Below are 14344 nucleotides of genomic sequence, written 5' to 3'. Positions count from 1 at the left end.
TCGTGACCTTAGAGTCGAGGGTCGGAAATGACCAGGGTGGTTTCAACCGTTTCCTTTGCCTTCGAACATTAATGCCTAGAGAAGTGAGAGTATTAAGTGCTAGTAGGCTCTCGACTCAGATCTCTTGCGGATCCGCTAAAGAGGGCATTGCCCAGCTAATGTCTCTCCGAGGTGGCCAAGTTGCATTAGTAGTCTCTGTGAAGCAACAAAGCTGAGAGGTTTCGATAGTGAGTCATGCAGTACTGTATTGTTCACTTCCGCCTGAGGAACTGCAATGGTTCTTCGTAGGCCCTTTCTATGGACAACTTAGAGACGTTCAAGCTATGGTGCCGAGGGGGAAATTAAAGGTAATTGGTACATTATGTGACTGATCAATCACCAGCGCTTCATAAAGTTTGACCATTGAAGAAGGATGGTTTCCCCATTGCTCACTTGCAATTCTACGGATCACATTGAGACGCGAAGGTAGAGATGAGACAATAGCATCGATAGCTTTTTCCCACTGTAGACGGGAGTCAATAATGAAACCCAGAAAACGCGTATGATTGAACTGGCGAATGGAAGAGCTCCCAAGGTCTATCTTTAACCGCGCACGACGTATTCCTACATCTGGAAACAGAACAAAGCCGGATTTTTCCACTGATAGAGGCAATCACACACCTTGAAGGTAAGCTTGTACCGTAAGTAGAGCCTGTTGAGCTATCAGGGCTAATCGTTTGTGTTGGTAGCCAGTAATCCAAATACAAATATCGTCAGCGTAACAATATAACAGCGTAACCACGTAACAATATATTGACTTACACACTTGCCTACAATTTTTTGAACTCTGACTTACACACTTGCCTGACATTGAACCGTGAAGTTATGAGCTGCTCACTCCTTTGCACATCATCCCAATGTGGTGCTGACTCCAGAGAGGCCCATGAGAAAGCTAATCTCATCAAATTGGTTGCACCATCGCTTGAGGTATGACGCGCAGGTCCGGTAGAACCTTTTTGCCACTTCTGCTACCGATCCTCTTGAAATGTCCCATGATTCCTCAAGTGTTGTTATCCTGGAACGCACACTTGGTGGCAAAAATGTCTGCTGAAGTTTATCTTGAACTTTGGTCTGCAGCTGGTTCAGAGTTTTGTGGACTTCGATGAAAGTCCTCGAGTCGCCTTCAATTTGAAACATAATTGCTTGAAACCATGGCCACTTGGCTACGTATAAGGAAGAGCCAGAGCTCTCCTCAAGGATTTTCAAGAAATGCCTTAATCAAAGAGGGGCATTTTTCTCCCGACAAAACGAACGACTTTAAAGCCGGGGACAGCTTCAGCACCCTCTCAATAGCTGGCATTCATGAAAATCACCTTGTCTTGCTGTAGTCCAGAAGCAGCTGGTATTCCACAGACGCGAAGTCATAAAACTTCCTGAATGACTCCACCCGCACTGTATAAATGTAAAAGTATGAATAGAGTTTTATGATCACGGCTTCAATGTCAGCACCAGTATGGATGGTGTCGCGCATAATGTGTGCTGCACAGCCAATCCCAATTATCTTTTAGGTAAAGAATCTTGGCCCCGCCGGGGTGGCGCAGTGGTTATGGCGCTCGACTGCTGTTCTCAAAGACGCGGGATCGAATCCCGGCCTCGGCGGCCGCTTTCCGATGGAGGCGAAAAGCAAGGCGCCCGTGTGCTGTGCGATGTCAGTGCACGTTAAAGAACCCCAGGTGGTCGAAATTTCCGGAGTCCTCCACTACGGCGTCTCTCAGAGCCTGATTCGCTTTGGGACGTTAAACCCCACAAACCAAACCAGGTAAAGAATCTTGCGTTCTTGACAACACATTGTTCTTCCCATTCCTCGTGGCACCGCTGAAGTTGCAGTTTGCATTGTCAGCGCTGAAATCAACCAGCTTTGATGCCATGTTGTTGACGTCCAGTGCTTTTATGATGTACTGGCTCACCATGGTCGAGGTCTCATCTGGCAAGGTGTCGATCTTTAGCAGCTTCGTTGGCACACCTGCAGCAGAGGTGAAGTAGCGGACCATTATTGGGAATACTTTCAAATCTTTATGATTCGACGCATCACAGAAGAGAGATGAATTTTGCGTCGTGGAGTTCAGCCGTCAACCCTGACGCAGCAGCTGACATATTCCGCTTGTGCTTATCGGTGCCTATGTGTTTTAAAATGTCAGAACAGCCGCTGTGGATGATGGAGAAGTCGGCCCCACATTTTTTCGCAGCGGACACCGTGCTTTGATTTTGTTTTCTTCAAGAACGGAAAATCTTAACCTAGTTCTCCGATGAAGTTGCCCTTCGTTTTAGGCATTGTTGTTGGCGCAATAAAAAAGCATCAAAACTTCACCAAAAAATAAAAAATAAACGTAAGCACGCTGCGTGAACCAACGTTGGCATGAACAGGGCTAACAGGGCGAACACTCTAGGCCTGGCTTTGACTCCGGCTTGCTAGCTAGCCAACAAAAAGTTTCTCTGGTTAGATCTAGCTAGATCGAGAAAAGACGCGAATCTCGGGTGCAGGTGTTTCACACGGTCCCTGGAAAAGTCTTTCTAGGGGCCATAGCTATCCATAGCAGTCGCCTGGCTACAAATACAAATGTACTAGAATACTTTGGCTATGGCTTGTTCATTCATGATTTTGGTAATTTCGGCTGGTTCGGTAGAGCCAGGCGAAGCGGGTGTAGCGAGTGTAGCCAGGGAGGGGCAAAACGCCGTCCCACAAGTATGCTGGCGGGACAGCGGAGCCACACCCGCAAAAGAGGGACATGTCCTGCCTAGATCGGGACGTATGGTCAGTCACTCGAACAACACAGCGCGCAAACTAAGCAGCAAGGACGGGACGGGCTGCAGCTGCAGTACGCGTGCGCTTGTTGCTGCATCGTTGGGCGATACTCGAAGGTTGTATAAACGCGATGTGGACTAGGATCGCGCCCTATGCAATGTGCATTTCATTTGTGGCTATTGAAATGTGATTTAGTGTGTAAATGGCAGTTGTCAGATACTTCGCTGCCCCGCGCCGAAACGGTCGGCAGAGCAACCTGAAACGAAAAGAACACACTTTGACGCCTCTCATCGAGAGGGCCCCGGAGAGAGCATGGAGATAACAAGATAACAACGTTTTGGAACGCTGCGTCGAAACGGACGGCAGATGAACTTAACAGAGCGAATAGATTGACAGTAAAAAAGCAAGGCACAGCTGCGCTGATTTCATGTAAAGTCGAGCTGAAAAGTTACAATTGCGTGCCTAACCTTGGTAAGGGCAGCCAAAGAAGCCCTTCAAAGAGGGACTACTGAGGCTGCTTAGTCGTTACATTATCAAGTTCGGGCACACTTTGCATACTGAGCTGAAACAACAGGCAGCAACATTCTCAAATGACGGCTCCCGCTGATTATTTATTTAGGCTGTTGCCTAGTTTAGCGGACTTTTTTTCTTATGCGTTCAGTCTGGGATCGATTCTCCTGTAAAGAATGCACCACCACGGTAGCTTCTTCGGTGAGGGGAAGCTATCGCATTACTTTCATGGCATTGAGGAATTCTCGCAGGGTTTTTCCTTTTTCTAGGTGATTTTTTAGTTTCGTTGTTGCGCTGTTTTTGTGCTCAAGCCCTGAAGATTCGAGTACCAACGTTCTTTGCTATGAATATAAGCTTTCCCCTAATCTAATGCTCAGCCTATTTGGAATGACATGCTTAAAAAAACTATGTTTGACTCCTACATGAGCACACGAGGTAAACTTCAACTCGCTCTTTTTTGGCCTAATTTTCGTTGTTAAGTTACGATGAGATTATCATCATCATCATCATCATCATCGTCATCATCGTGCACTGAATGCGAACGTGTCTAAAAAAATATATTTTAGATGGCTGGTAATATATTCGAGTACATGCTTACGTCGAGGTTACACGCGGCGAATAAAAAGAGTGTACTAAACATTATTGGTCAATTGGTCATTACTTTTTTGCGGCAGTCGAAGGCTTCTTGGCCAAATAAAATTCTACCCTGTTGTGGCGTGACAAACACGGTATACCAATTAAAAAAAAAAAAGACCGCTATTCCGGTCCAGAAATGTCGCCTTTCGTTTGATAGTTGGCGTCTGGAAACCTTTACTGGCGCGATGACTGCCCGTCGCCAAGGCGTGAACTATTGAGATATTAACTGAGGCGCATAGGCTACCTTATATACAGGGTGTTTCACGTGACTTGAATCAAAGATTTAAAAAGGAACGAAGCTTGTAGCCGGCTGAGACCAACGACATATTGTTTGTCGTCGTAGTGCTCCTCAGAGTATTCTTCGTATCCTGTTCAATTAGATAATTAGCTAAGATTACTTATGCAAAGTCTTAATTATTTTTTAGAGCCAAATGCACTTCATTAAGTTGTAGATGGGGTTAAGATGCAACCGATTCATTTTTTTCTTCTATCTCCTACTTGATCATTTTTTCCAGTATTTATAGAAAGCCCGCGAAGTATGAAAAAATACCAAGTGAAAAATACAAGCTCCACAGTATTGTAGCGCTGCCAAACACGTTCTGAACTAAAGAAGCGTGCACGCTCCCTGTCTCGAAATGAGCGGCCGACGGACGCCACTATCAGCATAGTGCCAAACTGCGTCAGCACATTCAGCCGGGGCACAAAGAGCCCGAGTCACGATCAGCTATAAGCGACGGGCAGGCCACCGGTAGCAATCTTGGACGGATATTTTATGGAACTATCACACTGACGAAGCAAAAAAGAAAAAAAAAAAAAGCGCTGAAGTCGCCTAATTCAAGGCAGGCTCAGATTTTTTTTTTTTTATCTTTGTATCATGGTGCAGTCCGTAAAAGGAGCGGTGGCCGCTCACTTGGGCACATGGTCATCGCGTACTTTTCGTTCGTCCAAACGTTGTTGGGAGCGCTGCGGTATTATAACGCATGGACGCGCCACGTGACATTTATTTTATATATCGCGGGCTTTCTTAAAATTCCTGAAAAAAAAAAAAAAAAAGCCGCGTCATAGATACGTTGGTAGAAAAACCTGGATGTATTGTTTCCGAACCCCCCTCCACAACTTGACGAAACCTACTTGGCCCCAAAGTGAATAATAAATATTTTGCAAAATTTATCTTAGTTAATAAACTAATTGAACAGAAAGTAAAAACACTCTGACGAGTACTACATGACGAAAGATTATATGCAGTTGATTTCACCAAGCTTCGCTGCACCGCTTTTTTTTTTTTTTAATCCGTGGTTCAAGTTATGCGAAACATCCTGTATAGTCTAAAGCACAGATGTGCAATAAAAAAGACAGTAAAGCAGGGCTGATAATATCCACCAGAAATATCTGCCACTGCAGTTTGCAGATAGCAGCGCTGCTGATGGTAGCTTCAAGATCAGCATAGCGGCAGTCTGTTTTTTTTTTTTAAAATTATCTTAAGAGTAAATGAAAAAGCATGGATGTGTCAAACAAGAAGTTGCGACTAGCTGCCAAAGAAAAAAAAAAAAAGATAAAGGCGCCTGAAGTTCTCTCCCATGAAAATTGCCGGTCGACTCTGTGCTATGCCATGATTATTCCACGGCAGGAATACATTTATGTTGGCCCTTGCTGTGCATCATGGTGCAACAAGAAACTTGATGAACTCCCTGGGCTGAAGAGGTGACAGGCATAGCGCCCTTAGGGATATAACATACCGCACCAACGCCAATATCGACGTCGTGTAGCTGGACAAAGTACAGTTTGTAATGAAGCTTAGTTTTATTCACGTGTGGGCTTCTATGCTGTACACAGGACAGCGGTCAGCGGCATGTGATAATAAAGAAAGTAACACACATATTTCGTGCTACTTTACCTTGACATGTCGAGCAAAGTTGTAATCAATACAAGATGCACTTCGGGTAGCGGCTTCAAGTGGTTTATAACCATACCTCATAGCGTCTTAGCAACATAAGCCGTGTTTACATAAAGGCGACAGTAGCGCATCGCATCGTACCGCATTTTGTTGCGTCTTATGGTAATGCAATACGACAGTGTTTACATGTAGCGCATCATCTCTAGCGCGGTGGTAGCGGCACCCGGTGTCGCATATTGAAAGCAACGGTTTCGCCGGGTTATAAATTTTCCAAATTTGATTTAATATTTATTTTTTAGGACAAATTAAAAAGAAAGCTGTAAGAAATAATAAAAACAGAGTATCAAGCGGAATTAAATACTTCGTCGCCTTTATCCAACTCCCAGCTATTTGAATATCCCGCGCTATCTGGCAAATTGTCTCCATGGTGACCAAACAACGCTTACTCTCTAAGCCTAACAGCTGTCCGATTCCAGAAGCTATCTTGAAATTTGAGGCGTTTTGTCGCCAGAATTTTGTGGTACGCTCATCTTCAGACAAATAAAACGTTTCGTTTGCCATTCGTTTGCAGCAAATGCGAGACACAGTGGAGCGGCAACGACGAATTGATGGTGAGGTGAGCGGCCGCCTCTTCGCCAAACACTGCCATCTTGCCCTTAATGCGATGCGACTGGGCTTAAATGCAGGGAGAAATAGACTTACCCCTCTCAACCCAGCCTCTCTTGGCGCATTAATGCAATGCGCTTTCCTAGCACATTGCTCCTGTTTACATGAATGCGATGCGCTAGGAACCGGGTGTGATGCGATACGCTAGCTGTGGCATTTATGTAAATACGGCTATAGGGGGCAGTTGACGAGTGGGACATGCAAAAGGATGAAATCACGGTGGATGAAATGAATGGAAAGCACGATAACCAGATTAGCGGAGTATATAGCCATGGAGTAAAAAAAAAAAAAAATTAGTTGCGGTTAGGCTGTGGTCAACCCTAGTTGAATTGCGATAGCAACGGCGGAATCTTCTTTTGCCAGCTACATTTTTCCCCTACGTGCCTGCGTGTCGTAGCGGTAACGAGAATGCAAACGGTTCTGTCAGGCTGATTCTGATATCACCCTCCCATATGAAAGGAGCGACCCGAGTTGGCAGCTCCTGCCCGTGGCATAGGGGTAACGTGAATTCAAACGTCATGAGGGACCACGGACTCGGACATGTGCACGTACGCTTACACGGACACAACACACAGTGACGAGCGGTTAGACCTGGCGTAGTATTGCTTTCGCAATAAAAACTGAGGGAGCGTGATGTCATGCAGCTAACCTTCGCAAGCCAAGCGCCGAAGAAGCTGTTCACTCCCCCGTTTTCTCGCTCTCCGAGCCAGTACCTATCCTATGTTTTGATGTCGGCATATTTTATTGCGCGCGTCTACCCTGGCACGGGCGCGCGGCTGTCTGCTGTGGCGAGTATGGGACCGCGCCGATCCTTTGGCGGTGCTGCGCGCGCGGCGGGCCCCACACGACGTCAATTCGCACATGCGCGCGCGCTCAACGGTAGTAGATATCACCCTTGATATCACCGCACGCTATCACGTGGGCTCATCACGTGGGGACCGACTCGCTCCCCCCCCTTTTTTTTATGACTAGACTTCATGGGTATTGCCGCGCGCTTCCTCCTCAGCACAATATGTTTGTCTTCTTATCTGCCCGTGTTTTTAGCGCTGTTTTAACATAAAGTTCCTTCCATAGTTTTTTTCCTCCATGTACACAGCTACTTTTGGACAAGCGGCGCCATCTGATGCCAATAAAGATGTCCAAACAAAATTGCGAGGCGCGTTGGCTGCGCCAGATAGCGCCACTAGTCCAGTACGTGGCCGGAAGCGGCATTCCTTGGCGCCGGGTTAAAAGCCGTCCCATACTAACAATCTTGTACCTTCGTAATGTCGTTATTGGAGGTAGCAAATTAAAGAAACAATTCACAGTTGGTACTTCCCCTTACATTAGTTTGATGTAGCACTATCACAACATGCGAAATTTCTTGAATATCCTCTGATGGTTACCGTGCCACTTGGGAAATCAATCTGCCTTGTTGGACAGAACCGTGACGAACAATGGCAGCTAAAAATGCAGCCGCTAAATGCATTCCTGCATTAAAATATTACTCAGTGCGGTGCTGTGATGTGCTCAGTCTTACTTATCGGAGGTTGTATATTTACTCCGGGTGACCTAGCCCGTCTATTTCTATAGCAACAATGTTTGAACAATACAGAATGACACCGCTGGCTCTGGCCTCACTTTCTTTATGTGTCTACTTAAAATATCATCATCATCATCCTCATCATCCTCATCAGCCTGATTATACCCACTGCAGGGCGAAGGCCTCTCCCATATTTCTCCACTTAACCCGGTTCTGTGCTAGCTGCATCCACTTTACCCCTGCGAACTTCTTAATCTCATCCGCCCACCTAACTTTCTGCTGCCCCCTGATACGCTTTCCTTCCCTTGGAATCCAGTTTGTTACCCTCAGCGACCATCGGTTATCCTCTCTTCGCACTACATGTCCTGCCCATGTCCATTTCTTCTTCTTAATTTCTACTAGAATGTCGGTAACTTGAGTTATTTCTCTGACCCACTCTGCACGCTTTCTATCTCTTAATGTTACCCCTACCATTTTTCGTTCCATAGCCCTCTGGGTTGTCCTCAACTTAAGTAGAACTCTCTTGGTTAGCCTCCACGTTTCAGCCGCATAGGTGAGTACCATTTATAATATCATTTACTGCAAAAACCTACCTTATAGCGTTTTTCTGGTTTCTGCCACCATAGATTACGACCGGCCAAAACAGGCTAATACAATCTTGTTTTCGACAGTAGACTGTCGTTTTCAAGCAACAAAATAAAACACGCAATAAAAGGCGTGTGTAACCATTGTGGTCAATAGGGAGGCTGCTGCGCCGTCGCGATGGATGGGAAACGGTGCGGTAATCGTATCCGCCCCAGCGGAGCGTGAAATGTTTTGGAGCTTTCCATCTGTCCTCTCCTGTAAAGGATGCACCACCACGGCAATAGCTCTGCTGAGGCGAAGCTGCTACTCTGCGTTCGTGCCTTCGATTGTATGTCGCTGCGGAGGGTCTTTGTCGGGCCATATACGACGTCGCCATTGGCGGTGGTGCAGTATGTCATATTCCCAAGGGCGATATTTCTGTCACTTCTTCAATCCAAGGGAGTTTATCAAGTTTCTTGTTTCAACATATGCGCAGTACAAACAATTTTATGTAATATTTGCGAAATGTATTGAATTGTCCCCAACACAGCAGTCGATGACCACGTCACCTTTGGCGTTAGTGTAGTATGTCGTGTCCTTAAGGAAGTGCAAAGGAGATGAGTCTATACCTGCCCGCCAGCTGGCCAAATGATCTTACCCTGCATGTACCAATAGCGCGTCACTTCTCACGCTGGCTCAGCTGAGCAGCACCTGTTCAACGACATCGTTCGTTTTTGCGGTTTTAAGTGACCGTGCCGTCCAAGCGTGCGCACTTTAGGTCTCATGGCCACTGGCCTTCGGCGCTTGCGTCAACCCCGCTCGCGACCATGGTGCGTGTCGAGTGCAGTGCGGCAGTGTCGGCGTTTGCCGCTCCCATGAGCATGCAGCTGTCGACTTTAGTATGCCGATCACGTCGGTTTGCGGCCGGCGCTGCGTGTCGCGCGATTTCGTTTCCACGAAGGCCAGTGATGACTGTCATGACCGTCAAAGCCCGTTATACCTAGGGGCACGGGCAGAGGCATATTATTTTATATATTTTTTTGGTAGCCTCACCTTAACGTATATGTCATGACCGTCAGCTGACTCGTTCAGCGTTCGAGTATTTACACGAAAACGCTTTACCTTTCATGACCATACTGCTACGGACTGCTGGTCGCCCAACAAAGAGCGCATTTTTGTTTTACGGGGCCCCAAAAAGTTGATGTGCGCAACTTATCGTTGAAGTGATGAGTCGTCAAAGTCGACACTGTTGACAAAGCGCCGAAACATTCAATGTTCATTAACTACATAGAAACAAAAGCAAGGGGTGCCTGCACTTGGCCACGAGAGCTCTGGTGGTTCGCTCGACGAGGCCCATAGCAATGCCTATTCGTGAGAAGTTGTTGGAAAGAAAAACAGGATGCACAGTGCCACTTCTTAGCATTGTGCCGCGAAATGGTGCCTCGCCATTTACGTCACAGTTCCTACAGGACGCCGGCTCTTATAGTTCAGTTCTTGGCACCACTTGTTGCACGAGCTCGATGAGCGCATTATTGGCACCATAACGTACGGAATGCGCTATAGGCAGTTTAACTCGAGGGGACATACAAATAATCAGCCGGTCAATTAGTACCTTGGTCACGTTGCGCTACGCGCAATAAAGTTTAAACCGAGTTCTGCATTAATTTTCCAACGCGTGGGACTGAAAGAACGTTAACGCGCTACAAGACGTAATAATAATAATAATAATAATAATAATAATAATAATAATAATAATAATAATAATAATAATAATAATAATAATAATAATAATAATAATAATAATAATAATAATAATAATAATAATAATAATAATAATCAGCCGGATTATACCCACTGCAGGGCGGAAGCCTCTCCTGTGTTCTTCCAATTAACCCGGTCCTGTGCTAGCTGCATCCACTTGGCCCCTGCGAACGTCTTAACCTTATCCGCCTATCTAACTTTATACCACCCCCTGCTATGCTTTATTTCCCTTGGAATCCAATTTGTTGCCCTAAGCGACCGTCGGTAGTCCTCTCTACACACCACATGCCCTTCTCATGTCTATTTCTTGATTTCCACTAGAACGTCGTTAACTCGAGTTCTTTCTCTGACCCACTCTGCGCGCTTTCTATCTGTTAACGTTATACCTACCATGTTTCGTTCCATAGCCCTCTGCGTTTTCTTCAGCTTAAGTGGAACCCATTTCGTTGGCCTCCTCGTTTCAGCCCTATAGGCGGTTACAGGTAAGATGCAACTGTTGTATACTTTCCTCTTGAGCGATACCGGTAAGCTGCTAGTCATATCTACGAATACTTGCTAAATACTCTCGATCCCAAACATTCTCCCAGTTATTTCCCTTTTATGGTCAGGATCTGCGGTTACTACCTGTTCTAAGCAGACATATCCGCCTACAACTTCCAGCTTCCAGTGCTTCGCTACCTATTGTGAACTGCTGTTCCTTCACTAGGCTGTTGAATCTTACCTTAGTCTTATACACATTGATTTTCAAGCCTACCTTTAGCTATTCTTGTCTAGGTCATCGACCATTAGTTGTAGTTCATCCCCTGAGTTACTTAGCAAGGTAATGCCATCAGCGAATCGGAGATTACTGAGGTATTCTTCATCTACCCTTATCCCTAACTGCTGCCATCCCAAGCCCCTGAATACTTCCCCTAAGCAAGTTGTGAATAGTAGTGGGGAGATCGTGTCTCCCCGCCAAACACTTTTCTTTATGGGTTTGTTACTTTTTTTATGCAGAATTATGGTTGCCTATGCAGTCATTATAGCTATCTTTCATCACTTTCACATGCGGCTCGTCTACACCCTGATTTTGCAATGCCTGTATGACTGCCGAGGTTTCCACTGAGTCAAATGCTTTTTCGTAATCAATGAATGCTATGTATAAGGGCTGGTTTTATTCCGAAAATTTTGTACCGCCTGGTTGATGGTATTGATATTATCGATAGTAGAGTACCCTTTCCGAAAACCTGCTTGATATTTTGCTTGATTGAAGCCTAAGATTGTCCTGATTCTGTTAGCAATTACCTTAGAAAACACCATATATGTAACAGATCGTAAGCTGATTGGTAGGTAATTTTTCGAGTCTTCAGCGTCCCCTTCCTTATGAATTAAGATAATGTTATAATGTTCTAATATGTTATAAGATAATGTTATGAAGTAAGATAATGATAATGAGGATGTGTTCTTCCATGATTCCGGTACCGTCGATGACATCAGATATTGCATATACAAGGCGGCCAGTTTTCTTAGCACGATATCTCTCCCGTCCTTCAACAAACCTGTAGTAACCTGATTCTTCTCGGGTCCTTTCCCCCTTTTCATAGTTTGTAAACCTTTCTTGACCTCGTCCTCCGTCACTGGCGCAACGTCTGACTGCTTTTCACTACTGCCTATCTCATTATTGTCCTGACTACTTTGGCTACTGTATAGGTCAGTATAAGACTCCTAGGATACTTTGACTATCCTGTCCATATTCGTAATGACATTGCCCGCCTTGTCCCTTAGCTCATGCACCCGATTTATGCCCAATTTCCTATTCACCGCTTTAAAGCCACCCCCGTTCTTTAGAGCGTGCTCAATTTTTTCCATGTTATACTTCTTTATGTCGGCCACTTTAAGCGCATTGATTAGCTTTGATATCTCTGCCAGTTCTATCCTGCTTGTCGGGTTAGAAGCTGTCAGACTTTGATGTTTATTATCCAAATATTTCGTCTACTTAAGCAGTTTACCGGTATCCTCTCTAACTATCCTTCCACCTACTTCTACCTCGCACTCAGTAATGATGTCTCTGAAATTATTGTCATTGCTTCTACGCTAAGGTCATCATCTTCGGTTAAAGCTGAATATCTATTCTGTAGCGAGATTCTAAATTCTTCTGCCCTCCCCATCACTGCTACTTCGTTGACGAACTACTTTATTATACTAATATGCTCTGTTCCCTCTTGAGGTCTAGACTAATTCGAGACCTTACCGTCCTGTGGTCGCTGCATCGCACCTTTCCGATTATCTCTATATCCTGCACGATGCCGGGGTTAGAACACAGTATGAAGTCAATTTCATTTTTAGTCTCCCCGTTCAGGTTTTTCTATGTCCACTTCCGGTTCTTACGTTTGATGAAGAAGGTATTCGTGATTATTAAGTTATTGCGCCCGGAAAACTCAACTGGTAACTCCCTCCTACTATTCCTAGGACTACTGTCATAGTCACCCACTGCCTGGTCTCCAGCTTGCTTTTTCCCTACCTTGGCATTGAAGTCATCCATCAGTAAATTATACTGCGTCTTTACTTTCCCTATTGCCAATTCTACATCTTCGTAGAAGTATTCGACTGCCAGGTCATCGTGACTACATGTAGGCGCCTAGGCCCGTACAACCTGCAGTCTATACCGTTTATTGAGCTTAATTACGATTCCTGCCATCCTCTTAATAATGCTATAGAATTCCTCCATATTACCAGACATATCCTTATTCACAAGGAATCCTACTCCTAGTTGTCGTCTCTCCGGTAAGCCTCGATAACAGAATACATGCCCGCCCTTCAGTACAGGATATGCCTCATTTGGCCTCCTAACCTCACTAAGCCGTATCACATCCCATTTCATGCCCTAAAATTCCTCTAACAGTACTGCTAAACTAGCCTCACTAGTTATGTACGGTTCTAGCGTTAAACGTTGTCAGGGTCATACAAGACGTCGACATAACACAAAAAGATCAGAATATGCATTGCTTTTCGTGTCGTGTTTTTTCAGCCATGGGCCATCCTCAACTAGCTCGTTTGCAATTTCAGTTCAACCCATGGCCGATCACTCTTTTACAGCCTGCCATTTCTTGGCTCGCAACACTCACTAACAGTAAAAAGTAGACAGAAGTCAGTTCTGCAGACGGACGTGTTATTAGTGGATCAATATAAATTTGACCTCTTAATAGAGCACCTAGTTTGATCAGTTATTGCTGATAAATAAAGCTCGGTGCCCCCGAAGTTGTTCATGAAAAAAGTTTCCAAGGGGTTTTGTATATTTGAGCAAACAAGATGATGCACTGAATGAGAAATAAGCAAAGAAAGCGCCATGATTGAATGAATAGAGACTTAAACTGTCACGCTTACATGTCGCATGTCTTTAGAAATGCTGCAAGCTTTGCTTGCGAAACATTGACCTTCGAACAGAGAGCAAAAGTGCAAGGAATATGATATGCTATGCGAAGCGTCGCTATTTTCAACAGTTCATGCAATGTTCGTGGTCATTGCTAAATCACTTTTGCAGCAAACAAGAGCCGAATACTTCCTTTACAAATTCATTGCCGGGTGATCCCAGAGTGATTGGAACTGCACTTAGAAATTAATTTGTGCACAGTGAAGAGGGCTCTTCGGGTTCTGCGTTAAAGTATTCGTTCCATGAATCAATCTCGGCTTGACAGTTTATTCTAGAATATCATTCGATGATCTTGATCGATTGATTTACGTTCTAAACAAAATAAGCTTGAATCTAAGATTAAGTTTCGCTCGTTATATTACCGAACAACTCCTGTATCGCAGATATAGTACTTTTTATGCTTAACGACTTTTGCCGCTTAACCAGTGAAAACACCTATCAACAGGTCGCTTTCAAGTAAGTAATGACAATTATTGTAGAAAACTACGCACCCATATCTGCTTTCTTTACACTGGCACAGATTCTAAGGAAGCTTACATATCCAAGAATTTTGGATAAATTCTGGGCTGGGAAAGAGTTCTTGACGTATGTTTTTCAATA

The sequence above is a fragment of the Amblyomma maculatum genome, chromosome 1 (genome assembly GCF_055883805.1).
Source record: "Amblyomma maculatum isolate TAMU_Amacu chromosome 1, ASM5588380v1, whole genome shotgun sequence".
Taxonomy (NCBI): Eukaryota; Metazoa; Arthropoda; class Arachnida; order Ixodida; family Ixodidae; genus Amblyomma; species Amblyomma maculatum.
Note: the sequence above shows the minus strand (reverse complement) of the source record.